Source organism: Lutra lutra, chromosome 1, assembly GCF_902655055.1.
Source record: "Lutra lutra chromosome 1, mLutLut1.2, whole genome shotgun sequence".
Lineage (NCBI taxonomy): Eukaryota > Metazoa > Chordata > Mammalia > Carnivora > Mustelidae > Lutra > Lutra lutra.
Window position 1 is genome coordinate 175,691,520 of NC_062278.1, and position 25,472 is coordinate 175,716,991.

General features: G+C 39.8%; 1 long non-coding RNA gene and 1 pseudogene across 1 annotated transcript in view; one reads left to right on the forward strand and one right to left on the reverse strand.

The window, feature by feature from the left end:
* LOC125109292 (uncharacterized) overlaps positions 1–14,966 on the reverse strand; it is an 86,174-nt gene extending 71,208 nt beyond the window's left edge. The window contains exon 1 of the long non-coding RNA XR_007130175.1: positions 14,904–14,966. This is a non-coding gene — a long non-coding RNA (uncharacterized LOC125109292). The remainder of the gene's footprint in view (positions 1–14,903) is intronic.
* A 1,613-nt stretch (positions 14,967–16,579) lies between these two features.
* Positions 16,580–19,452, forward strand: LOC125104290 (ubiquitin-conjugating enzyme E2 L3-like; annotated as a pseudogene).
* The last annotated feature ends 6,020 nt before the right edge of the window (positions 19,453–25,472 follow it).

Below are 25,472 nucleotides of genomic sequence, written 5' to 3' on the forward strand. Positions count from 1 at the left end.
TATATACTATCAGATCAACAGGATCTTCATTCCATTTTTTAAATTTTTATCCCATTTTATAGACAAAGAATCTGAGAGACTAAGTAATTTCACTAATGTTACCATGGCTGGTTTCTGGGTTTCCAGAAGGTTGATAGTTAGATGATGAGTGTCAAAAAGAGAGGATATAAAAATTTTAAATAGAATTTGATGTGCAGTAAACTCTTAGAGGTCCCATCAAGGAAATTCAAAAATAAATAAGGAACCGAAAAGATAAGTGTTGTGGATAACAATAAAGTAGCTCTTGGTTTCCCCATTTTCTTATTCTCCCCAAATTTTAGGCCACACATAATCATGTCCTGTTTTCCTTTCCAATAGGACAGTGTCAGTTTTGGAAATAGCAACCTCTGCATGGTGTCTTGAGTGGTGATGGGGGTAACTCTGACAGTCCAGAAAGGATCCTACATGCCTAGCAGTACTAGGACAGTCTTCTCGGTCTCCCCTGTGGATCAGCAACCAAGGAAGCACATGCTTCTTCCCCTCAACCCACCAGCTTCCAACCAAAGCAAATTCCTTAGTGTCAAGTAAGGTATTTTATTCCTTGATATTCCCCAGTACAAAACAACATAAATTCCAAAAATCCTTTATGTTGAAAGGTGCGTATGTTCATGTAAGTCCGTTTAACTAAAAACATAGCATCCATTGCAAGAGTTCAGAAAAATGGCTCACTAATAAAAACTCTAGTCTTGTACATTCAACAAAATGAAATTTTCCTGTACCATCTCCATCCTGAGCCTGGGACCCTCCTTTCAGTTTAAGGTGGAAGCTTGGATACATATATCCCGTCTTTGGGAGGGGGATGAAGGAAGCAGACAAATGCACAAAAACAAACAAAACAAACAAACAAACAAAAAAAACCCACAAGCAAAACATCCCATTTGACTTAAACACAATTCACTTTGTCAACAAGCTGATGCTTGGTAAATATTCACAGTCCAGGACTCGACCAAAGTTATACTCCTTTCAACGTGACCACACTCTGACCCTCAGAAAACGTCATTTCTCAGGAAGGGTTTTGAAGCTTCCCAAGGATAAGAAGTCAGAGTTCTCTGACTACGCCCAGAAATGGGCCTTGTTGTCTGCTATAAAGCCACACAAAGAATCACATACCTCAAAAGTATACTCTGAAGAGCTTGGCAAAGAAGAATTCTGAAGGGAAGCAACAAAAATTGAAAAGCCAGTCTTATGTAATACATGTTCACCAAGTCCAACGTGCTGCTTGAGTGTCTTCCTGGAACTAAGAGAAAGCACAGTTGAGGAGGCCTCCTGAATTTATCACAGGCCTAATATTCTTGTCCATGCAAACCAGAGGGGGCAGCACAGTACCCCCCAGACCAAAACAATTCACCAACAGAACATTCTGATCAGGTCCTCCTAGGCACTCTCTTCAAGAAAACGGTTAGACCTTATGTTAAAAATTAGTAAAGCATTTTGGCTAGATGTCTATGTTTACAGCAAATGCAAGATCGCTATCCTAACAGCTAAAGAACTACACACCAGCTCCATTTTCATTTGAAATAGGAAATAAATGTCTCTACAGTTTAACATTATCCCAGATCCTGGATCACACAGCAGTGTAATTGGCAACCTTGCCTTAGCAATATTGTGCTCAGGGAGAAAAGCCATCCATCTTTTCAGTATACTTTTGTAGCCCATTTAAAAGTGCAGAACTGGGGCACCTGGGTGGCTCAGTGGGTTAAAGCCTCTGCCTTCAGCTCAGGTCATGATCCCAGGGTCCTGGGATCGAGCCCCACGGCGGGCTCTCTGCTCCGCGGGGAGCCTGCTTCCTCCTCTCTCTCTCTCTGCCTGCCTCTCTGCCTACTTGTGATCTCTGTCTGTCAAATAAATAAATAAATAATCTTTAAAAAAAAAAAAAGTGCAGAACTGAGCTGAAGAGCCACTTAAGAAGAAACCTGAGAGGGGACAGAACTCAAAACCATCATTAACGCTCTCTTTCTAAGCTGCTAACTTGCCAAATGGAATATTCAACTGAGGCCCCATCTGCAAACACATTGTAATCCACTTCTCTCAGGAGACAAAGGCACATTGTTATCATGTAGAGATACACTTCGTTCAATTAATACCAGTTTATCTCCCCCCCATAGAATTAAAGTTCACCTAACACACTGAAAAGACTTAAGATATTTAGGTTCATAATAAATTTCATTAATATGTTGAGAAAGAAACCACCAAAAGGTTCTACCAGTCCTATCTGATTCCCCCCTCCTTGGGGCTAGCTACTCAATCAGAAAGTGGGTTTTTTCTTAATGAAAGGTAACAGAGTGAATCGTTTAAGAACACAGGCACAGGAGTTAAGAGTGTGCAAATCCAACAGAATTTCCATATTGACAGAAATATTCTTTATCTGTGTTGTCCAATCTGGTAGCCATTAGCTATGTGTGGTTATTGGGCATTTGAAATGAAACACAGACTGGTAAGGATCTGGTTTCTCATTTAAATTAATTTAAATTTATATAGCTTCATGTGTCTAGTGTCTATATCAGACAATGCAGTCCTATACTCTTTACTCTTTAGTTAAGCGTCTTTAACATGTAAAGTGCCTTAGTTTCCTCACCCCTAAAACAGGGATAAAAATAATACTTCAAGTCGTTGACAGGATGAAAGATGATAAATCATGCAAGAGTCTTAACACAACACCAGGAATTCAGGTTCTTCTTCTGTCATTTTTCATTCCTCCCTTTTCTATCCTCCACTATGGTCCCCTTTCTCAAACTCTTAGTGGGATCACACTATTAAAAGACCCTTTAATCACCTTACACCAAAAAAAAAATGTTTCTACAATATAATTCTTAGCATATTATTCCTCTACTATCTAAATCCCCTCTAGGCCCCTATGATTTTTAACAGAATATACAGTCTGGCTTTAAAGACCCCTTATAGGGGCGCTTGGGTACTCAGTGGGTTAAAGCCTCTGCCTTCAGCTCAAGTCATGATCCCAGGGTCCTGGGATCGAGCCCCGCGTGGGGCTCTCTGCTCAGCAGGGAGCCGGCTTCCCTTCCTCTCTCTCTCTGTCTGCCTCTCTGCCTACTTGTGATATCTGTCTGTCAAATAAATAAATAAAATCTTTAAAAAGTAATAATAAAGACCCTTTATAATCTGACCCCAAGCTGATGTTTCCCATTACCTCCCACTGTTCCCAGATACAATCTACTGTGTTGACCAGATGGAACAACTTGTCCATCACACCAATGATGCATACTGCTTACTCCATACCTTTTTGACCATATGCCCATCTAAAATGTTCCTTTTCTTTTTATTAATTCATTATGCTCAGCCTTTCAAGCCTATCCCAAGACATCTCTTTCAAAAGGCCATCCCCTCTGAGCTACTTAATAGAAGAATGAGATAATTTAATAATTGCATACACTTTACTTTCTTTAAGATTTTATTTGAGGGGTGCCTGGGTGGCTCAGTGGGTTAAAGCCTCTGCCTTCGGCTCAGGTCATGATCCCAAGGTCCTGGGATCGAGCCCCACATCGAGTTCTCTGCTCGGCGGGGAGCCTCTCTCTCTGCCTGCCTCTCTGCCTACTTCTGATCTCTGTCTGTCAAATAAGTAAATAAAATCTTAAAAAAAAAAAAAGATTTTATTTAGAAAGAGAGTGAGAGAGAGAGAGAGAGCACAAGCTGGGGGAGTGGCAGAGGGAGAGTGAGAAGTAGACTATGCACTGAGCAGGGAGCCCAATGCAGGGCTGGATCCCAGTATCCTAGAATCATGACCTGAGCCGAAGCCAGCCGCTTGACCGGCTGAGCTATCCAGGCACTCCCACATATGCTTTATTACTACTCTACTTTTCATGCATGCATTTCTTGATTGTCCCCAGGAACCAAAGCTCTATAAAGACGATGAGTTATGCTTTTCTGTCTTCCCGACAGTGCCTAGCATGTTACATGCATAGATTAGAGGTTGGTTACATAGGAGACTAAGAAATACCGCTAAACATGAACACAGGTCCTACTCAAATACAATATTAGGATTTTTGGAAATGTTAAATCAGTGAAATCACTAAAGGTATTTGAAATACCTATCTCAAAATAACTGCATTTTGAAATACCTATCTCAAAATAACTGCATTTTGAATAAACACCAAAGAAGATGATCTGGGTAAATATTTGATTATCAAACCAACATATACCTTAAAAACAAAACCCTGAATTTGCTGAACTTCAAATCCTGCTCCTAAAACTTCCCAAGTTGGACTTAAACTTGCCCTTCCATCTCTTGTGGTTTGCTTCCTCAACTATTTTTCCACCTGTCCCTTAACTCCACCTTCCCTTACCCTCTTGACTCTCCTTTATGCAGTTCTCTATCCTTGACTCCCCATCAAAGTCAGCCCCACTTGGGAAAACTTCTTCACGCTTTTTCACGCGCCTGATCTCCCACCCTCTAAGGCCTCTCTAAAACCCCATCCCCAACTATTTCCTCCCTGTCCAATGAGAGGACCCTCTATCACTTCCCTTAGCCAACAGATAGCTGAGTAAAGAGAAAGATAAAGGTAATCAGAGAGAAAATATCTTGAAAGCTCACATGGGCTGGAGTATTAGTAGTGGTTTCTGGCACAGAAGAGAGATCTTTGATTTTAGGAACATCTGTCTACAAAATAAGACTCCAAATAGCTTTTTGTAATTTGTACTCCCTTTTCAGACATTCTCTAATGCTGTGGTTCTCCAACTTTGGAGTGCATTAGAATCATCAGGAGTCCTTGATGAAATGCTCATCTCTGGGCATCACTGCTAAAGAATCTACATCCATATGTCTAGAGCTACCCAGAAACCAGCATTCTAACGACGGCTTGGCCCCCTCTCTCACAAGAGCAAAAACCACACTAACAAACATTGCAAACGTCTCCTCTTCTGCTCTCAGGCAGGCTTCTGTTTTCTCTCTATATGCCAAGACAACAGAAATAACTAATTGCAGCAAAAAGACTTAAATCTCTGGAAATAACAGACTCTTTCCCAATGAGGGTAATTAGACCAAGAGGCTGGAGCAGGGCAAGATAAAAGGGCGTGGAAGGCAAAGACTAAAAGGCTCACAGTAACCAGAGGTCAAAGCAAATGGCAAATGACGAATCTGAAGATAAGAGCTGGGAAATTCAGTAAAAGCAGAAGGAGGGGCAGGACGGCTACTATAAAATCTTATGTGTGCAACATCACATTTAATTGCAAAATGTCCATTCTTAGAGGAGAAACTCACCACATTTTAACACAAAGTATCTAAGCTGAGTCAGATGGAGTAATAAGGTCCAAGATTCATCTAATCAGGTCATTTCCTGAGATCAAAGAAAGAGAACAAAGAAGGAAGGGTAATTTCCCAGCCTAAGCTGGGTCCTGCCATCAGAAGTAGCAGAACAGAACATTTGCAGGAAATTGCAGGTGTTAGAAGAGGAGAGAGAGGATCCTAATAATCACAGCTAATGTGGCCACACGTGCTCAGGCAGATGTTCATACTGACTGTCCCAGCATCATTATTCATATCACCCCTTTTTCCTCCCAGAAGTCTTGATTTAGCAGTAAATTATAAAGTCACCCTAATAATAGCTAATAACCATGTGCTAGGCACAGAGCTATGTGCTCTACTTTTATCATTTAAGCCATTGCTATAGGGGACTGGCATTAATGTTATTGTTATACCTTCCATTGAGCTGAGGAATGCTGGAAGTTACTGGAAGTTAAATTACTTGCCTATCACCACACAGTCAGTAAATGACAAGACTTGAACTCATGTCTGCAGAGGCTGTTCTCTTAATCCAAAATTGGTAAACCGTAGGCCACAGACCAAACCCAGACCACTATCTACTTTTTTAAGTCGAGTTTTATTAGAACATAGCTACCCCATTCATTTCCATATTGTTATAGTGCTTTCATACTACAAAGGCAGAGTCAAGCAGCTGCAACAAAGACCTTTTGGATCTCAAAGCTGAAAATATTTACTACCTGGCCCTTTATGGAAAAGAGCTGCTGATCTTGATTCTTCCTGACAAGTGCAGGAAAGGTCCCCCAAGCACAAACTCACAAACTTGAACCTCCTATCAGGGATGGCCCAAGGTCAAGGAGAACATGACAAAAGAGAAAGATATTTTTTCCAGTGTAGATATTTCCAGTTTGGGCAGGGGGGTGGGCTGTTTGGAGTCTTTTTACCTTAAGATTTATAGCAGATTGCACATCAATGGCTGCAAAAAACAGAGCATTCTTTGTAACAAAAAACAAACAAGCAAAACAGATTATTCTAAAAAGCTTACAATAGTGAGGGCACATCAAGGGACACAGAAACCAGCAGAAAGAGCTTCCAATGGCCAAAACATAAACAATTTATGCAACGAAGTAATACCGAATTATAATCTTAAGTATAAATACTTGTAAATCCATAGTGATACAAGGGAAGGAAGGAACGAAGGAACAAAGGAAGGGAGGGAGGGAGGAAGGACAGGGGTGGGGGGAGGAGTGGGCAGGGGGAGAAGAAACTAAGGGGGGAGGGGTGGGGGAGGGAAAGGACGAAGGGAGATAGGAAAGGAGAAAGGGAGAAAGGAGAGCTGCTGGGCAGAGTTTCAAATAATGCATGTGGATACTCCGGGCTAAATGAAGAGGATCCAAACTCCTCATTGCTTAAGTATGGCCCATACATAGTGACTTCCTCCCAAAGGGTAAAGGACAAAATGGTGTAGGGAGAGTAACTTTGCAGCAGACAAACCTGACAAACACGACCTCAAGCAGGCAATCAAATTTCGTATCAACAGTGATGAGTCATGTGGACAACCTATACCCCTGATCTGATGTGATAAGAATGGCATTTTCCCTCTGTGGTCTTCTGGTCTTCCTCCTGGACCTATAACCCCATTCTAATCATGAGAAAAATGTAAGACATGTCCCAACTGAGGAGCAGCCTAGAAAACACCTGACCAGTATCCTCAAAACTGTCAAGGTCATCATAAACAAGGAAAGTCTAAGAAATCATCACAGCCGAGGGAAGCCCAAGGAGACGTGACAACTAAGTATAAAGAGGGATCCTGAATAGGATCTTGGGGCAGAAAAACGACATTAGATGGAAACTAAGGAAATCTAAATAGAGTATGGTCTTTAGTTCATAATATTTACCAATATTTGCTTACTGAGTATGACAAATGTACCATATTAATTAATATAAGAGGTTAAAGCTGGTGTGGAGTATATGGGAACCCTTTCTACTTTCTGCATGATCTTTCTGTAAATCTAAAACTATTCTAAAATTAAATTTATTCAAAAAAAATAAAATGACAAAAATAGCACCTACTTTTCCACATTTAAACTCACAGAGAATCCAATTTGGAAGAGATTTCCTTTCCCTGTGCAGTTTACATACTGTAATTCTAATTTTGTCTGGAAGGTACAAAGCACAGACTTCAAAATGATTCCCACATAAATAATGCAGCTTGTGATTAGTGCCTAAACAGAATAAATTAAACCCGGTATATAGATTACCAAGTTACTCTGAGCAAAATTCTGTAGAAGAAAAACACCACTTGGGACAGAGGAAGCACTGCTTACTGAAATCCTAGAAGATATCACTCAGGCTTCAACAGTGTAGATGGTCTACTTTGTTTGGCTTTTGGATGAATATGAATAGGGCTAATGTCACCCATTGTACTCTGAAAATTGATTTTCTTTCTCAGGAAAACTCTGAAGGAAAGAATACATCCAGTCAAACCTATACTCCTTATAGTCTTCTCAATGCTAGAATACCTAGGATTTCTCTACAGATCTCTGTTAAAGGCCATTGGACAAGATATACTAAGAAAATACGTGACCCAAGTCCTATATCTCTGTCTCAGCCACACTGACTTCTCTCCATGCATGGATAGGCTCAATTATCTTAACATGCTCTTTTCATTTTTATATCACTGAATACAACTGTACCCAATTACTTGTGCCATTATCCATCGAATGTCCATCTTATATCCATATTCAATTCAAAGCCTTAAGAGAACCACATCTATTTTGTTCACTTCCAGATTCTGAGGATTCTATGTCCCCAAGTCCTGTCATGTAGTAGGCACTCGATAAATATTTGTTGAATGAATGGATTTATCAATCGTAGGTTAGCAGAGTTTAGCTCAAGTCTACAGAAAACCCCCTCATTTCAAATCCATACACTTCCCTTGGCAGTTTATTTAATATATTTGTTGTGAGGAACATCAAAATTTGCCTTTGGCTCATTGGCTTCATTTGTGCTAAGTCAGTGTTATAGGTTCAAACTACTCAGTAATGGGAGATAGAAGTGAATAGCATTACCTTCATTTTCAAAGTGTCAGAGGGAAAATATAGAAAGCCAAGAGTTGTACATGAGCTCCCAACTGCATTATTGATTTCTGTTAACATCCTTACTTGTCTGGAGGCTAATTTCTCCTGGGTCTTGGCTAATTTTTTTAACTATGTTACTGCAAGTCTATGCTAATTCACATAGCTCCTTCAACCAGAATCTTATGTTTTAAATATCTACCTCTCAAATAACACTGACCAGCCTAGAAATGCTCACAATTTATAGAAAACTTAGAGAGTCAGTGTTTTGCCATGGAAAGAGTATGAAACCAAGGCTCAGAGAACCTCACTGAAGTCTTGGCTTAAGCCCTTTTACTGATTTATTTTAACAGACTCCACTCTAGGCACACAGTGCAGCTATAGGCAAGTCATCTACACTATCTTAACCTCATCTCTAAATTTAGATGGAGAGATTAAGTCAAATATAGAATAAGCATAAGCAACCACCATCCTGCCTTCTCAAAATTCTGTAAAATAATATAAAAGTTATTAAAACAAAATAAATCTGTAGCATTGCACCTTCTTTGGGTACTATTTCCTGGATAAGAAATTGTGCATTTAAGCTCTGGGTGAGCCAGAAATTCCAGGACTCCTTAAATATAAAAGGCATTTAGAATCAGTTCTTAAGAGATCCAAACCTGGAGAAAACTGCAGATGACAATGTGATGTGCAAGAAGACTCACTAGAAAGTGTATGTGGTTCAGAAGAAGCCTAAATCCAGGCAGAGGTCATGAATAGGTGACTAATACAAGGTGTTCACTTCATCAAGAGGACTAAGGGAGAAAAGAATTGGAGTGGTAAATGACGACTCATATTTTACTCTGTATATTTAGGTATTTACCTTGATTACAAAGAGAATCTATTAGAGTTTATTTTGCATGTAAATAACACTGAAATAAACTTCTTAGTAGAATTAAAGGATGCCTCATCCCAGCTCTAACTTCCTCTTCTTCTAAAGAAAGGTTCACAAGAAAAGTAAAGCAAATTTCCCAGGACTACTCAACCCATCACCCAGAAAAGATGCAGCAGATGAAGGGACAGTTTTCAGGAATGTTACAAAATGTCACATTTTGTAATCAGGGTAACAGACTCTCAGTTTCCCCAGATGAAACACACATCTCTGTTATTGCTTCTTTACACTTAAAGATCCCCCTTACAACCTGAGCAGAATAATAGAAAAACTTGACTCTCTGCTGTGAGTTTAAGTAACATCAGGACAGAGCATGGGAATTTTCCAAAGAGAGAGCTGGTACAGGGCAAAGCATAAAAACATTTATTGGTTCTCCTCCCATTTTGAAGCCCTCCTTTCCAAAGGCTGGCTATACTCAGTTCTGAAAACCTCATTTCAATTAATCTCTTTCTGATTGTGGGTCACCCCACTCCATGGCTCCCAGATTACACAGCAGAGGACACTAGAAAAATAGAGCTGATATATGGTTAGAAAAGCAAAAACTACAGAGAAGGCAGGTAGCAGAGTTATTACCCCTACAGTATGGATTTATCCAATGAATATCAAAAGGTCACTTCTCCTAATCTAACTTAGAGCATTACAGAACTCCCATTCCATTACAGAACTGAGCCATTTCAAACTTACTTTCTAGAATAGGCAGGAAGAAGGCTGAACATAAACTGTCTCCAGATGTCTTAAGTTTTCTCTTAAAGGATAAGAGAAATCAAGAGTTAAGTCTGGAACAATTGCTACCTTGCCCCTTTTACCTTTATACCATGACTATAGCTCTACTTCTGCAATATGGCAAGTCTCCTAGGAAATCAAATATAAAAGGCAAGATTATGAATATAAAACATGTCTCCATGCTGCAGTGACAGACCAGAGAGACATGCAGGAAATGAGGTCAAGGTGTTAGTGTCTGGGATAGGACAAGAGAAGCTGAAATACAAGGTAAGCAGAGAAAATGTCTGAAAAGAACCAAGAGAAAGAAGTGTTTATTGCATCTTTACCAAGTTGCTAATGGGGAAGGGAGACTCTAAGGCAATACAAACATGAGGTCTTTGACTCATCCCTCCTGACTTACACATTCCCTTAAACAGCAAGACACAGGATGCAATTTTACTCCACATTACACTGACCATACAGATGTGCTGCTCATGCAATTCCGTTCTGTGTACTTTCTCCAAATAGATCCAAAATTCTAAGCCCAAGGATCATGGTTCCATGTGCCGCTCCTACCAAAGACATTAGCTCACATTATATACACGTATGTATGCACATGTGTGCATGTGTATGTACATGAAACAAATCATGATTACTGACTCCCTGCTCTATTCCTTGCTCTGGGTGGGCCCATCCTTTTCAGGCAAAGTTAAGGATGAGGAACAAAACACTAACCGTCTTCTGAGGCTGCCCTAAAACGCACTAACCTCCTCTAGGAATCAGAAGAAAACACTTTGACCTTTTCTCCGTCTGTTTCTTTAAATAGCTGACAATGCCAATAAGTAGAACAGGAAAACACAGACACCTGTGCGCTTTATTACTTGTGCGAACTCGAGGGGAGTCAGTAGGTCAAGGAAGAAATTAGCAATATCCAAGGGTCTTAAACAACAGTCTCCACACACCCTTTTTGTTTCGAAGTCAATTTCCTACAAGAGCTCATTTTGCATTACTTACTCCACCCACCCACCCCATCCTCCCCACCCCCCACCCAGCTTTCCCACAAAGTAGAGCTGATTAAAGGATGTCTGACTCCCCTTGTAATTATAATTTCCCCATTTGGGCATCATCTTTCTTATTATAATGTCATTATCATAAGGTGGGGATTCCAGGGACAGGGCAGCTAGCAGCAGAGTGACTGCTCTGACAAAAACCTTGAACTTCCCTTAGTCACATGCCTCCTATGTTCACATCCTTCTTGAAGGCCCCTTGTAGCTGGTTCCATGCTGTGTCTTTTTCTCCCTGCCTTGTACCTGCTGTTCCACTCCCTGTGACTGACCAACAAAGTAGCTCCTGAATTTGCTTATTTATGCTAATTTTTATTCCTACCATCTCTTTGACTCCTTCCTCCCATACAAGAGATGCCCCCATAAGCAATATTTTTTATTAAATAGTAACATTAACATATTAGAATAACTACAATTTAGTGAGCATTTCCCTTGTTTCTGGTACCATGCTAGATGACACATAGGATATCCTTATACGACTGAATCTTCATAACTGTCATTTGAGAATGGATCTATTACTATCTGCATTTAGCAAAAAACAAGTTCAGAATGATCACTTTCCCAGCATCTGCTGGACTCTAAGACCGGTGCTCTTAACCACTATGTACTGCCCAAGGCAACCATGGGACCAGTATTTTGTATAAGGAAAATATCTAGATTTTGGACCACATGTTTGTGCCCCCTGCCCATATTCATATGTTGAAACCCTAACCCCCAGCGGGATGGTGTTTGGAGACTGGGCCTATGGGAGGTAATTAAGTCATGAAGATGGGACCCTCGTACAGGAGTAGTGTCCTTCTAAGAAGAGACACCAAAGAACTTGCTGCTTTTCTCTGGCTTGTGAGGGCACAGCAAGAAAACAGCCATATGTAAACCAGGAAGAGGGCCCTCACCAGGAACCTAATCAGTCAGCACTTTCATCTTAGACCTCCCAGACTCCAGAACTGTGAAAACTAAGTGTTAACTATTTAAGTCATCCTGTCTATGGCATTTCTCTTTTTTTCTAAGATTTTATTTTATTTATTTGACAAACAGAGATCACAAGTAGGCAGAGAGAGAGAGAGGAGGAAGCAGGCTCTCTGCTGAGCAGAGAGCCCAATATGAGGCTCGATATGGGGCTCAATCCCAGGACCCTGAGATCATGACCCAAGCTGAAGGCAGAGGCTTAACCCACTGAGCCACCTAGGCACCCCTGATTTAAGTTTAATTTCCTAGGAAGACTATTTATGTAAGCCTACACAAATCTGAAAATGATTTTTTATATATGTCTTGACTTAGACTTTTAAAAATTTAGCCACCACAGTCTAAGATGGGCAAGCATCTAGCTATATAGCATATAGTCGGAATTCAATAATTATTGGTTCAATTAGGCATTTGTTAGTTCATGATCCACGATTTCTTTCCAGGATTCTTAGTAATTTTTTTTTTCCTTACCAACAGGATTGGATTTATTAGCCCATGCCACTTACTAATATTCATAGAATGGGTACAACATGGCTTCCAATACCCAAAGACCAAAAATTCTCCCCATTTTAACACCTAAAATTCTACCATTTGGGGTTCTCTGGGGCTGTGTCCTTTTGCTAAACCCTCTTTAAGATATAAATATATAAATATAAATTTATTCACTGCGAAAATAATTCTAAGCTATTGATAGCTTACTGTGAATTACCACTCCAAATGCTATCTGGCCAAAATGAACTAGAACAAAGGATGGAGGAGAGTCAGTTCCAGAGGAAGAGAAGGAAAGCCTTGAAATGCAGGATCTTGACCAAAGAGGCTGACAGATCATTCAAGACAAACCCTTCCCCCATTATGTTGGCCTGGATCAGTCCAGCTGTCCATTATGAAATAGTTCAGCAGTGCTGTGTAGGAGATGATATCATTTAAAGAATATTAGTCATATTCATAGTCACTGGGGCCTACTTAGCCCCAGTGTACGAAGTCCAAAAAATAAAATTGACAGATTATACACGCTACGTTTGATCAGTTCTAACTGGCCAAGTGAGAGCCCCAACTGTAATAAACTTGATTTAAAGGTAGAAGTATTCAAGTATCATTTTTACTGAATCAGAAAGGAGCTTCTTTTATCCTAATCAAAATTATACATCCTTTTTTTTATTCATAAAACTTCAGTAATAATTTGAATTGCCAAACTCTTTAATCATGAAAATATTTGCCTTTCAAAATTGACTAGTAGAAGTATTAAAAATGCCACCTTTCTTATCCATTAGAGGTCGAGTGCTCATTTAACCTGAATCTTTTACTAAATACATGAAGAGTTTTATAAGTTTAAAAAAAGGGAAAATATGTAGAAAAATGTTTTTATTCTCCTTACTTCCTTAGTATCAGTTTATTTTTTAAGAGGTATTTTATTAATTTTTTTAGTATAATGTTCAAAAATACTAGATGCCCAAAAGGCTCAGAAAATCAAATATGTTATTTCCTATTCCAGAGCTGAAAGCTGTCAAGACCAAAGTTATCACTATTGCTGAATTACAGACATTGGAATTAAAATCTTAAGTTAAACAAACATCAATAAGCTGTACCAGCCAGGACAGTTTAATCTTTAAAAACTCAACAATTTAAATTTCTTCCTAAATATAAATAAGAACTCTGGGCAAGTCATCATATCTTAATGAAAATCAGAAACTTTTTTTTTTCCCTAGTGATCCAAATGATCTTTTTTTCTAATTTTTTTTTTTTAATTTCTTTTCAGTGTTCCAGAATTCATTGTGGAAACCTACCTTTCAAGATGAGTGGGGGGGGTTGTTGTTTTTTCCTTTTGTTTTTTAAAAGACTGATTTTATTTATTTATTTATTTATTTATTTATTTGAGAGAGAGAGAGAGAGACAGAAACAGAGAGCACAAGCTGGGGGATGCAGCTGGCAGAGGGAGAGCAGACTCCCTGCTAAGCAGGAAGCCTGATGCAGGGCTTCATCCTAGGAGCCTGAGATCATGACCTGAGCTGAAGGCAGATGCTAAATTGACTGAGCCACCCAGGCACCCCTAAGTTTTTGGTGTTTTTTTTCTAAGATTTCTTTTTTTGGAGAGAGAGAGAGAGACAGCATGCACTGGAGTGGGGGGTGGAGAGGGGAAGGAGGGGGAGGAGCAGACTCCCCACTGAGCGGGGAGCCTTTGGTGGGGCTCGATCTCAGGACTCTGAGATCACCACCTGAGCCAAAATGTCTGCCTAACAGACTAAGCTGCCAGGCACCCCTTAAAGTAACTCTTGATTATCCTAAAGCTTAGGGAGAGGAGCCAACTGAAATAGTATCTGAAAAAATACACTGAAGCACTACCCAAAAATAAGGGATAGCAATTTATTATAATTTTCACAGTAAACTCTTTAGCTTTTACTTTTTAAAATATCCAGTTGTAGTGTCTGAATGGTTTGTCCCCCTCTCTGTTTTCATCTTATTGAAGTTACACTGTATGGTAGGCTGCTATGCATTCTACAATCATGCAATGTCATCAGTATACTTTCAGCTATCTCTGAAAATATTTCTAGGTATTAACATATTTCCTGAACCTGTCCTAGAATCTACTATACTTTTTGACCTAATTATCTTACTTCATTAAAATCTTAACTAGCAGGAAACAGGGTTGAAAAGTATAAGTAGAGCCATAAGCTTTAAGAAAAAAATATGTAAAGAAGCCAGAAAATAGCTAACATTTATTAAGTGATCACTAGGTTCTGAGCTCTTGACATATTAAGTCCTTAATCCTCACAATCATTCTAACAGGTAAGTATACTTACAAATAAAGATAAGGTAGCTGAGGTATAAGAGTAAGTTACTTCTAAAAGTTCACACAGCTAGTTAGCAGACATAGGCAAGTTACTAAAAGATTAGATGGAACTATCAGGCAGTGTTACCTGTACAATAGCCTCACCTCCCTTATCCATGGTCCTGCTTTCTGTAGTTTTAGTTACCAATGGTCAACTGTGGTCTGGAAGCAGATGAACCTCTTTCTGAGGTATCACTGGAAGATCATTAGTCACCTCACACTGTGTCACAATATCTACATCATTCACCTCACTCACTTCATCATGTAGGCGTTTTATCATCTCACATCATCACATGAAAATGACAGGTGAGTACAGAATACTAAGATATTTGGGGTTTTTTTCCTTTTTTCTAAATTTTTATTTAATTCTAGTTAGTTAATACACAATGTAATATTAGTTTCAGGTTACAATTTGGTGATTCAACACTTACATACAATACCCTATGTTCATGACATGTGTACTCCTTAATCTCGACCACCTAATTTAACTCATCCCCCTACCTTGATCCCCTCTGGTAACTAACCATCTGTTTGTTCTCTATAGTTAAGAGTCTGTTTCTTGGTTTCTCTCATTTTTCCCTCTGTGATCCTTTGTTTTGTTTCTTAAATTCCACAGGAGTTAAATCATATGGTATTTCTCATTCTGACTTATTTCACTTAGCATAATTCTTTCCACTTCCATCTGCATCATTGCAAATGGCAAGATTTCATCCTTTCTATGGCTGAGTAATATTCCTGTGTGTGTGTGTGTGTGTGTGTGTGTGTGTGTGTGTGTGTGTGTGAGACACACACACACCCCACATTTTCTCATTCATCAGCCAATGGACATTTGGGTAATTTCCATAATTTGGCTATTGTAGATAATGCTCCTGTAAACATCAGTGTATATCTACCCTTTTCAAAATAAAACTACCCTATGATCCACCGATTGTGCTACTAGGTATTTTTTTTTCCTTAAGATTTTATTTATTTACTTGAGAGAGAGTGAAAGTGAGAGAGATCACAGAAGGGGAGGGAGAAGCAGGCTTCCTGCTGAGTGGAGAGCCCAATGCAGGGCTCTATCCCAGGGCCCTGGGATCATGACTTGAGCCAAAGGCAGTCACTTAACTGACTGAGCCACCCAGGCACCCCTGTGCTACTAGGTATTTACCAAAAGAATACAGAGTACTAGGATATTTTGAAAAAGGGAGAGACCACATCCACATACATCACAGTATATTATTTTAATTGTTCAACTATATCACCAGTTATTGTCATTAATCTTTTACTGTGTATAACCCAGATAGGTACGTATGCATAGGAAAAAACATACAGTTCAGTCCTATCTACCATATCAGGTATCTACTGGGGACCTTAGGACATATATTCCCTATGAAAAAGTGGGACTACTGTATTTGCAATAAAAAAAGACAACCATTTTTGCCTCTTGGTTCCTCTATCAATACCAACTTCAAAACCACAAAACTATGGGGCTATTATATCTTTATTAAGACTAAGTCATAGGATGACACTAATTCCTGCTGAAACCAGTAGAAAGAATATAACTTTATGACATTTTGGATGGGACAAACATTTCTGAACCAAACAGAGGAGAGACAGGATGGTTTACCCAAAATGTCAACTTTCAATGAATCCCTAAAGCCTAGGAAATAAGCTTCAAACACCCTTAATAATCAAAGATGACAGAACTGATGCAGATTAAATATTCAAATAATTAAATTCTGTATTACATGAGATGTCTTGTTTTATTAAGAGATGGCCAAGATGGAGTAACAGAGATCAAGTCTAACTTCCACCTTAAAAAAGTAGAACAATGGACAAAACTTATGAAACAGGCTTCAGACACTGGATAATGAGAAATGCAAAACTGTGATCCATGAAAGAAGGGAAATTAATGAGGTCATCCCAATGATTGCCCAGGTTTCCAATTAGAGGCAGACTCCTAACCACAGAGCAGGTATGGGCTCTGGTGCAGAGGGTGGGAGGGTCCCAAACATGGAGGTCTCACTAAATTGAGGAAACAGAGATTGAAGTTCAGGGTATTTCAAGTGGCTGGAGGTTGCAAGGAACATTTCTAGAAAGGAGAGTAGTTAGACACAAAGAAAGAACTTCAAAGTCTACACTGAGATAACCTGGAATCTCTATAGAACATGCATATGTGTAAAGTGAACTTCCATGAGATAAGGCCAAGAGTAACAAGGGATCTATGAGCAGAATGGTTTCCAGATTGGCACAGATCTGAGAATCTTTCAAACTCCCAACAACAAGTGGGAAGAGTTCTCAGTGACTATCCAGGGAATTCGGAAGGGACCCCAAAAGGTCCAAAATTAGTGAAAATTAAAGTAAAACTAACCCCAAAAGTAGTGGAACTAAAGTATTCCTAAAGTAAAAGCTAACTATGCCTGACCTAATAAAGCTTTACAGTAAGACTGGAAAAGATTAAGCTGAACAAGGACAAGTTAATTGTCTCCAAGAACAAAGCCCAACACTCTTTAAAGGAAGATAACAAAATTGATACTCTGAATAAATCAAATATGCAGTGTATAGCATTCAATTAAAAATTACTAGACAGTCAAGAAGTAGGAACATGTGACCCATAAATTAATCAATAGAAACAGAAAGAAAACTATAGAACACAAGGATTATAGAACACAAAACATTAGAACACAAGGATTTGAAAACAGCTATTACATCTATATTCTAGTATTTAAGGAAAAAACATGAACATGTTGACAAGAGAAATAAAAGATACTTTTAAAGGCCCCAAAACTTCTAGAGTCAGAAGTATATTATCAAAAGAAAAATTCACTGATTAACATTAACAGCAAAGACAACAATTGCTAGAGAAATGTGAGATTAGGGATGTCTGGGTGGCTCAGTCCATTGGGCATCTGTCTTTGGCTCAGGTCATGATCCCAGGGTCCTGGAACAAGTCCTTATTGGGGCTCTGTCTCCCTCTCACTCTGCCTGCTACTCATTCCTCCTGCTTGTGCACTCTTTCTCTGTCAAGTAAATAAATAAAATATTGAAGGAAGAAGAAGAAGAAGAAAGAAACATGAGATTTAAACTACGCACAGTGCAATAGAAACTACCAAAAAATAAAGCACTAAAAAATATATATATTAAAAAGAAAAAGACTGAAAAAAAATTAACAGCATCAGTAACCTGTGGGATGGTATCAAGCAGTCTTACATATGGGTAATTGGAGTCCCAGAATGGACAGAGAGCAGAAATAATATTTAAAGCAATGATGATCACAAAGATGGTCAACTTGGAATTTTATACACAATTAAATTATCTTTAAAAAATTGAGGTAAATTACAGTTTTTTAAAGACAAACAAAATCTAAATTGAGACAGAAATCCATTAAAATCCTAGGGGCGCCTGGGTGGCTCAGTTGTTAAGCATCTGCCTTTGGCTCAGGTCATGATCCCAGGATCCTGGGATTGAACCCTGCATCAGGCTCCCTGCACAGCGGGCAGCCTGCTTTTCCCTCTCCTGCTACCCTTGCTCATGTTCCCTCTCTTGCTCGCTCTCTGTCAAATAAATAAATAAAATTTTTAAAAATATATTCTTTTTTTTTTTAAGATTTTATTTATTTATTTGACAGAGAGAGAGAGATCACAAGTAGGCAGAGAGTCAGGGGGAAGCAGGCTCCCTGCTGAGCAGAGAGCCCAATGCGGGGCCCAATCCCAGAACCTCGAGATCATGACCCGAGCCGAAGGCAGTGGCCTAATCCACTGAGCCACCCAGGCACCCCATGAAATATAAAACAGAGCTACCCTATGACCCCGCAATTGCACTACTGGATATTTACCCCAAAGATACAGATGTAGTAAAATAAAGGAGCACCTGCACTCCAGTGTTCATAGCAGCAATGTCCACAATAGCCAAATTGTAGAAGGGGCTGAGATGTCCTTCAGCAGATAAATGGATAAAGAAGATGTGACTTAGGCAGAGCAGAAGATCCAAGATCGCAGCCAGTAGGAGGCTGATGAAGGAGCTTGAAGAAATATGCAAATGTGGGGGCACCTGGGTGGCTCAGTGGATTAAAGCCTCTGCCTTCAGCTCAGGTCATGATCCCAGGGTCCTGGGATCGAGCCCCACATCGGGCTCTCTGCTCAGTGGGGAGCCTGCTTCCTCCCCTCTCTCTGCCTGCCTCTACCTACTTGTGGTCTCTATCAAATAAATAAAACATTTAAAAAAAAAAAGAAATATGCAAATGTGAAATGAAAAACTCCCATAATATCCAGGTTGACGAAGCTAATTTATTGCCTTGGCAAGGGCTTATTGTTCCTGACAGCCCTCCATATGATAAGGGGACCTTCAGAATCAAAATCAACTTTCCAGCAGAGTACCCATTCAAACCACTGAAGATCACGTTTAAAACAAAGATCACCCAGACATCCACGAAAAGGGGTAGGTCTTTCTGCCAGTACGTAGCACTGAAAACTGGAAGCCAGTAACCAAAACCATCCAAGTAATCCAGTCCCCCATAGCACTGGTGAACGACCCCCAGCCCAAGCACCCACATTGGGCTCACCCAGCTGAAGAATCCTCTAAGAACCTTAAAAAATTTCTGTAAGAATGCTTAAGAGTTTACAAAGAAATACAGGAAAAAGCGAGCTGTGTATTAAATTCTGCCACAACCTATTCCAGTGAATGTGAGCGGAGATGGCCAGTAATGCATTCAGACACCCCCACAAAGCAAGACTCTGGAAAATTGATAAATGTCACCACTTGGCTTTTGCATGTGTCAGTTACTAATTCTCTACGGTTTTCTTTTCCTTTTTTTTTTTTAAGATTTTATTTATTTGACAGACAGAGATCAAAGGTAGGCAGAGAGGCAGGCAGAAAGAGAAGTAGGGAAGCAGGCTCCCCGCTGAGCAGAGAGCCTGATGTGGGGCTCGATCCCAGGACTCTGGGATCATGACTTAAGTCAAAGGCAGAGGCTTAACCCACTGAGCCACCCAGGCACCCCTCTACAGTTTTCTTAATCAAAAGTGGTCAGGGAGGGAGGAGTCAAGATGGCGGAGAAGTAGCAGCTGAGACTACTTCAGGTAGCGGGAGATCAGCTAAATAGCTTATCTAAAGATTGCAAACACCTACAAATCCAACGGGAGATCGAAGAGAAGAAGAACAGCAATTCTAGAAACAGAAAATCAACCACTATCTGAAAGGTAGGACTGGCGGAGAAGTGAATCCAAAGCGACTGGAAGATAGACCGTGGGGGGAGGGGACGGCTCCCGGCCAGCGGCGGAGCAACGGAGCACAAAATCGGACTTTTAAAAGTCTGTTCCACTGAGGGACATCGCTCCAGAGGATTAACTGGGGTGAAGCCCACGCAGGGTCAGCACGGCCTCAGGTCCCACAGGGTCACAGAAGGATCAGGGGTGTCTGAGTGTCGCAGAGCTCGCAGGTATTAGAACAGGGAAGCCGGCTACAGAGACAGAGCCGAGGAGTGACTCTCAGCTCGGGGTTACCTTGAACCGGTCGCAGGCTCGGTCAGCTCGAGCACGGCCAGAGGCCAGGGTGACGGGAGTAATTGGGCGCTGTTCTCTGAGGGCGCACTGAGGAGTGGGGCCCCGGGCTCTCGGCTCCTCCGGGCCAGAGACTGGGAGGCCGCCATCTTCATTCCCATCTTCCAGAACTCTACGGAAAGCGCTCAGGGAACAAAAGTTCCCGAAAGCAAACCCAGCAAACCCGAGCGGATTACTCAGCCCGGCCTGGGTAAGGGCGGTGCAACTCCGCCTGGGTGACGCTTGAGAATCACTACAACAGGCCCCTCCCCCAGAAGATCAACGAGAAACCCAGCCAGGACCAAGTTCACCTACCAAGGAGTGCAGTTTCAATATCAAGGAGAGCGGCGGAATTCCAGAGGAGAAGAAAGCAAAGCACGGAACTCATGACTTTCTCCCCATGATTCTTTAGCCTTGCAGTTAATTTAATTTTTTTTTCTTTTTCAATTTTTTTTCTCTTCTTCTGCTAAATTTTTTTCTCTTTTACCGATTTCTTTTTTAACGTTTTTAAAATAGTTTATCAAATATATATATATTTTTTCCTTTTTATATTTTTTATCGGCTTTCTTTTTTTAATAGTTTCTTTTTTTTTTTTTCTGAACCCCTTTTTATCCCCTTTCTCCCCCCTCACAATTCAGGATCTCTTCTGATTTGGCTAAAGCATATTTTCCTGGGGTTGTTGCCACCCTTTGAGTATTTTACTTGCTCCTTCATATACTTTTATCTTGACAAAATGACAAGGCGGAAAAATTCACAACAAAAAAAAGAACAAGAAGCAGTACCAAAGGCTAGGGACCTAATCAATACAGACATTGGTAATATGTCAGATATAGAGTTCAGAATGACAATTCTCAAGGTTCTAGCCGGGCTCGAAAAAGGCATGGAAGATATTAAAGCAACCCTCTCGGGAGATATAAAAGCCCTTTCTGGAGAAATAAAAGAACTAAAATCTAACCTAGTTGAAATAAAAAAAGCTATTAATGAGGTGCAATCAAAAATGGAGGCTCTCACTGCTAGGATAAATGAGGCAGAAGAAAGAATTAGTGATATAGAAGACCAAATGACAGAGAATAAAGAAGCTGAGCAAAAGAGGGACAAATAGCTACTGGACCACGAGAGGAGAATTCGAGGGATAAGTGACACCATAAGACGAAACAACATTAGAATAATTGGGATTCCAGAAGAAGAGGAAACAGAGAGGGGAGCAGAAGGTATGTTGGTGAGAATTACTGGAGAGAATTTCCCCAATATGCCAAAGGGAACAAGCATCAAAATCCAGGAGGTTCAGAGAACCCCCATCAAAATCAATAAGAATAGGTCCACACCCTGTCACCTAATAGTAAAATTTACAGGTCTTAGTGACAAAGAAAAGATCCTGAAAGTAGCCCAGGAAAAGAAGTCTGTAACGTACAATGGTAAAAATATTAGATTGGCAGCAGACTTATCCACAGAGACCTGGCAGGCCAGAAAGAGCTGGCATGATATATTCAGAGTACTAAACGAGAAAAACGTGCAGCCAAGAATACTATATCCAGCTAGGCTATCATTGAAAATAGAAGGAGAGATTATAAGCTTCCAGGACAAACAAAAACTGAAAGAATTTGCAAATACCAAACCAGCTCTACAGGAAATATTGAAAGGGGTCCTCTAAGCAAAGAGAGACCCTAAAAGTAGTAGATCAGAAAGAAACAGAGACAATATACAATAACAGTCACCTTACAGGCAATACAATGGCACTAAATTCATATCTCTCAATACTTACCCTGAATGTTAATGGGCTAAATGCCCCAATCAAAAGACACAGGGTATCAGAATGGATAAAAAAGCAAAACCCATCTATATGTTGCCTACAAGAAACTTATCTTAAACCCGAAGACACCTCCAGGTTTAAAGTGAGGGGGTGGAAAAGAATTTACCATGCTAATGGACATCAGAAGAAAGCAGGAGTGGCAATCCTTATATCAAATCAATTAGATTTTAAGCCAAAGACTATAATAAGAGATGAGGAAGGACACTATATCATACTCAAAGGAACTGTCCAACAAGAAGATCTAACAATTTTAAATATCTATGCCCCTAACGTGGGAGCAGCCAACTATATAAACCAATTAATAACAAAATCAAAGAAACACATCGACAAGAATACAATAATAGTAGGGGATTTTAACACTCCCCTCACTGAAATGGACAGATCATCCAAGCAAAAGATCAACAAGGAAATCAAGGCCTTAAATGACACACTGGACCAGATGGACATCACAGATATATTCAGAACATTTCATCCCAAAGCAACAGAATACATATTCTTCTCTAGTGCACATGGAACATTCTCCAGAATAGATCACATTCTTGGTCCTAAATCAAGTCTCAACTGGTATCAAAAGATTGGGATCATCCCCTGCATATTTTCAGACCACAATGCTCTAAAGCTAGAACTCAATCACAAGAGGAAATTTGGAAAGAACCCAAATACATGGAGACTAAACAGCATCCTTCTAAAGAATGAATGGGTCAACCAGGAAATCAAAGAAGAATTGAAAAAATTTATGGAAACAAATGATAATGAAAACACAACGGTTCAGAATCTGTGGGACACAACAAAGGCAGTCATGAGAAGAAAATATATAGCGGTAAAAGCCTTTCTCAAGAAACAAGAAAGGTCTCAGGTACACAACCTAACCCTACACCTAAAGGAGCTGGAGAAAGAACAAGAAAGAAACCCTAAACCCAGCAGGAGAAGAGAAATCATAAAGATCAGAGCAGAAATCAATGAAATAGAAACCAAAAAAACAATAGAACAAATCAACGAAACTAGGAGTTGGTTCTTTGAAAGAATTAATAAGATTGATAAACCCCTGGCCAGACTTATCCAAAAGAAAAGAGAGAGGACCCAAATAAATAAAATCATGAATGAAAGAGGAGAGATCACAACGAACACCAAAGAAATACAGACAATTATAAGAACATACTATGAGCAACTCTACGCCAGCAAATTTGACAATCTGGAAGAAATGGATGCATTCCTAGAGACATATAAACTACCACAACTGAACCAGGAAGAAATGGAGAGCCTGAACAGACCCATAACCAGTAAGGAGATTGAAACAGTCATCAAAAATCTCCAAACAAACAAAAGCCCAGGGCCAGATGGCTTCCCGGGGGAATTCTACCAAACATTTAAAGAAGAACTAATTCCTATACTCCTGAAACTGGAAAGAAACTGGAAATGGAAAGAAAACTTCCAAACTCATTTTATGAGGCCAGCATCACCTTGATCCCAAAACCAGACAAGGATCCCAACAAAAAAGAGAACTACAGACTAATATCCTTGATGAACACAGATGCAAAAATTCTCGCCAAAATACTAGCCAATAGGATTCAACAGTACATTACAAGGATTATTCACCACGACCAAGTGGGATTTATTCCAGGGCTGCAAGTTTGGTTCAACATCCGCAAATCAATCAATGTGATACAACACATTAATAAAAGAAAGAACAAGAACCATATGATACTCTCCATAGATGCTGAAAAAGCATTTGACAAAGTACAGCATCCCTTCCTGATCAAAACTCTTCAAAGTGTAGGGATAGACGGCACATACCTCAATATTATCAAAGCCATCTATGAAAAACCCACCGCAAATATCATTCTCAATGGAGAAAAACTGAAAGCTTTTCCGCTAAGGTCAGGAACACGGCAGGGATGTCCGTTATCACCACTGCTATTCAACATAGTACTAGAAGTCCTAGCCTCAGCAATCAGACAACAAAAGGAAATTAAAGGCATCCAAATCGGCAAAGAAGAAGTCAAACTATCACTCTTTGCAGATGATATGATACTCTATGTGGAAAACCCAAAAGACTCCACTCCAAAACTGCTAGAACTTGTACAGGAATTCAGTAAAGTGTCAGGATATAAAATCAATGCACAGAAATCAGTTGCATTTCTCTACACCAACAACAAGACAGAAGAAAGAGAAATTAAGGAGTCCATCCCATTTACAATTGCACCCAAAACTATAAGATACCTGGGAATAAACCTAACCAAAGAGAATAAGAATCTATACACAGAAAACTATAAAGTACTCATGAAAGAAATTGAGGAAGACACAAAGAAATGGAAAAATGTTCCATGCTCCTGGATTGGAAGAATAAATATTGTGAAAATGTCTATGCTACCTAAAGCAATCTACACATTTAATGCAATTCCTATCAAAGTACCATCCATTTTTTTCAAAGAAATGGAACAAAGAATCCTAAAATTTATATGGAACCAGAAAAGACCTCGAATAGCCAAAGGAATATTGAAAAAGAAAGCCAAAGTTGGTGGCATCACAATTCCGGACTTCAAGCTCTATTACAAAGCTGTCATCATCAAGACAGCATGGTACTGGCACAAAAACAGACACATAGATCAATGGAACAGAATAGAGAGCCCAGAAATGGACCCTCAACTCTATGGTCAACTCATCTTCGACAAAGCAGGAAAGAATGTCCAATGGAAAAAAGACAGCCTCTTCAATAAATGGTGTTGGGAAAATTGGACAGCCACATGCAGAAAAATGAAATTGGATCATTTCCTTACACCACACACGAAAATAGACTCAAAATGGATGAAGGATCTCAATGTGAGAAAGGAATCCATCAAAATCCTCGAGGAGAACACAGGCAGCAACCTCTTCGACGTCAGCCGCAGCAACATCTTCCTAGGAACATCACCAAAGGCAAGGGAAGCAAGGGCAAAAATGAACTTTTGGGATTTTATCAAGATCAAAAGCTTTTGCACAGCAAAGGAAACAGTGAACAAAACCAAAAGACAACTGACAGAATGGGAGAAGATATTTGCAAATGACATATCAGATAAAGGGCTAGTGTCCAAAATCTATAAAGAACTTAGCAAACTCAACACCCAAAGAACAAATAATCCAATCAAGAAATGGGCCGAGGACATGAACAGACATTTCTGCAAAGAAGACATCCAGATGGCTAACAGACACATGAAAAAGTGCTCCATATCACTCGGCATCAGGGAAATACAAATCAAAACCACCATGAGATATCACCTCACACCAGTCAGAATGGCTAAAATTAACAAGTCAGGAAATGACAGATGCTGGCGAGGATGCGGAGAAAGGG